This window comes from Bidens hawaiensis, unplaced genomic scaffold (assembly GCF_021521415.1).
Source record: "Bidens hawaiensis isolate Kalapana, Puna unplaced genomic scaffold, B.hawaiensis_p1.1 tig00030470_1, whole genome shotgun sequence".
NCBI lineage: Eukaryota > Viridiplantae > Streptophyta > Magnoliopsida > Asterales > Asteraceae > Bidens > Bidens hawaiensis.
The window spans coordinates 43496-46949 of NW_027495070.1; the positions used below are offsets into that span (position 1 = coordinate 43496).

Consider the following 3454-nt stretch of genomic DNA (forward strand, 5'->3'; position numbering starts at 1 on the left):
CCTCAAGAGCAAATTGCTGATAAAAGTTTGGCTACTTCACAACACAGGACCTACTGCAAGTTGGGTGTTTCAGTATCATCAACTCCAAAAGATGTTGACTTTAGTGAGACAAAGTGTATATGAATTACCTTTTTACCCTTATTGTGTTTATCGAGCTAGTTAGTTAATTCATTTATGTTCGTTTATATTTTTGTAATCACATTTTGTGGTTAATGAAATCGTTCACTCAAATCACAAAACTTGGAGCCCTAGTATACCTAATGAAAATGAATACATGAATTTTTAATATCCGGCCAAACTGATGATTGAACTGGTTCAACCAGCCGACCAAAATAAACACATTTTAAGAATATTTAATCCAGGTTGGTAGATATATGTTTACAACTATAAATAGAAATTAACTATCTAATTTTTTTTATATAAGTACAATCACCGCTTCGTTTATTCTTACTACACCCAATATCAAGTGAAGCTTATTGGACACAGTTATATAAAAGCAATCCCACTTAAAAGACATCAAATATTTATTTTAATAATATATGATTATATGGTACGTTACATTCCATTTATTGGCTTAGAGGCCCAGTTTGGGTGTCATCAGTCACCACAGTCACAGGCAGTCCATTCTGGACCCATGCAACATATCCCCCTCCCATGTTGTACACATTTTTGAATCCCTACAAAAAAAAAGATATATATATATATATATATATATTAACTTTTAATTTCATAACTATTGCATGTAAATGCTTCATTAATTAAATATATTTGGTGCGTTCATTAAGTTTAAATGATAGCTTACAGCATCAACAAGATCAATAGTCGCATTCAGAGAACGGACCCCGACTTGGCAACCCTTCACAAACAAATTTTTGCTAATTAGAATTTGTGAATCCTTCAGGGTTATCTGAGCCAAACCCATTTAACTAAATGTGTATACGGTTTGGATTAAAATTAAAATTATAAAGTAATTTATTATTTATTAGGTTTACCACAATAAGGTAATCATGCTTGGTGGATACTTGCAGAACTTCTTCCAAGAAGTTGGGATTTTTCACCCTACCTGAAACCATACAATTAACTAGTCAACTAAAAACGATATTTATTTTCATGACCAGACCGGCTTAACAATGTGGTGAGGTGTCCCACGGTGCTATTAATGGGGCACACATTTTAAACATTTTTTTCCCTAAAAATCTCATTTATGGTAATTTACTACTCTAAGATCCATATTTTATTTGTTTAAGTGATTATATTTTATTAAAATTGTAAATATATACCAAATAAAAACATGGAGTGGGTAAATTGCCAAAAATAACATGTATTTGAGAGGAATCAACAAATTTATAACATTGAAAAAAGGTGGGTAAATTTACCTTCAGAGGTATTAAACATGCTTGGAACATTGAGAACATCACAACATCAACATGACCATTCTTGAATTCTTCCTCAGTCCTATTAATAGTAAAGGAAAAAAAAAATTACTAAAATAACCAAAAAACTCATGCATGAGTTCATTAAACCAGTAACTTAATACAAAAGTAAGATAATAACAGATGCAGTACCTGACGTCAAGGTACCGATATTGGCCGTCACGGAGAAGATCGTAAGCTTTTAAAACATCAATGGTGATTACATTTGCTTCTGAGCTACAAAATTGAACCACAAGAAGAATGCATAGGATTAAATTTAAAACGAAAAAGAAAGAATGATTCATCATGATGGAGAAAGAGTGTTGAGTTTGAAGGATAAGAGTTTAGGTGCCAAAATGACCATAATATAAATTGGTGGTTGACGAATTGAAGAAAATATCTATTTTAACTTCTTGTGAATTTCACACGTTTATTTGAAGGGATAAGGAATTTACGTTCAGACATCATCCCCGTGTTTGTCAGGGCCTACAGGACTTGTACTTATGCGAGTTGAATAGATATTGCATGCACGAGTAGCACGACAATAATATGAAAGTGTCAGCATGCAGTTTGACATTACTCGACTCGTATAGACCCTGACGTCTCGTATAGTACAAGAGGCATATAGTTCATCATTGAAGAACTATATGGCTTGTATGGGCCCCTATACGTGTTGGTGCATTTTGTGACCGTCGCTATGCAATTCTGATCAACGGAAACGAAGTACGAAGTTAGAACAACTTCGCCATAGGCGAAGTTAGAACAACTTCGCCTACTGGCCCAAGCCCAAGCCCGCGAAGTTGTTTCGATATATATATATGTGTCTTGTTTAGGTTTGAGTATCCAGAAAATTAGAGTATTGTGTGTCCAGTTCAAGTAGCTAGAGAGAAACCGAGAGGGAGAGTCGTGTGGGACGGCCCGAGGTAGAGCTCACCTCGGGTCGGCCGTCATTTGTTTTCGTGTTTGGTATGTAATGTGTTTCGGTTATTATATAAATGATCTGCAGATGTGTTTATCCCATTCGTGTGTTTGTTCGTGTATGTGTTTGTGTGTATTGTGTTCTTCGTCTTCTACACCATTAAACGAGTCTAGGAGGATTCCGCACTCCTAGACCTCGTGCGGATCTCGTATCGATCGGCGACGCCCCGGGGGACTTACAATACGTCTCATATAGTTCGTCGTGGGTAAACTATAGACGTGTCTTATATGACTCGTATAGTTCTTTGTGGATGAACTATATGTCTCGTATATATGCCATTTTGGTTCAAAATTTTCACATTCACTCGCATATGCTATACAATTCATTTAGGTTTTCGTCAACATTATCTGACGTTTGTAGGACCTGTATGGGCCTATATGCATCTTATAGATGTCAGACGGTGTTCAGATATATATAGCATCTTGATGTATGAATATCTCATCCTTATTTTGAAGTTACTTACATTAATTGTTTTTTTTTGTTGAACGACCAATAAATAAAGTCCGACCACCTGAGGTAATCAAATAGCGCAAGGTAATCGCATACAATGTTGGGTAACACCATCTCATGTTTCGGAGGAAACTAGTCACTTGAAAGCCACTGCAGTAAAACTCGGTTAGGATTTGAACTTGAGACCCTATGGACACCCTCCCAAATCTTTATTTCACTTACACTTCCGATTAAGTTAAAGCCAATTTTGATTTCATAAATTTAATAGGATTTGAATTTTTAAATATGCTTGAGTTGTAACGTTGACTTTTTGTTACCAGTTTTTTAAAAAAGAAAAAAGAAAAAAGAAAATCTCTAAAATAGTCATTTTGATTTTTAGCCTACCCTCTTTTTTTTAAATTTAACCATAATTTTCACATGATACCCAATATTGTCATCCTAATCGGCTGGATCCAACGGAAGCACAATGCCTTTCGACAGAACACGACCTCTAAATCTTGCCGTGCGTCATGACGTTTGTGTTAAAAAATGAAATGATCCTTATTGAGCAATTTGATCGATCAGTTACCGCGGCGGCAGAACATACCGGGTGCAACGTATTGATCGGACAGTA

At 35.4% G+C, this 3454-nt stretch overlaps 1 pseudogene across 1 annotated transcript; it reads right to left on the bottom strand.

Moving 5' to 3' along the window:
• Nucleotides 1–555: 555 nt before the first annotated feature.
• On the bottom strand, nucleotides 556–1717 carry LOC143580409 (thiosulfate sulfurtransferase 18-like; annotated as a pseudogene). Its single transcript, XR_013143649.1, has 5 exons — nucleotides 1566–1717; nucleotides 1377–1455; nucleotides 993–1063; nucleotides 803–856; nucleotides 556–677 (listed from the first exon to the last, which is right to left on the bottom strand). The product of XR_013143649.1 is annotated as a thiosulfate sulfurtransferase 18-like (transcript).
• Between the last annotated feature and the right edge of the window lie 1737 nt (nucleotides 1718–3454).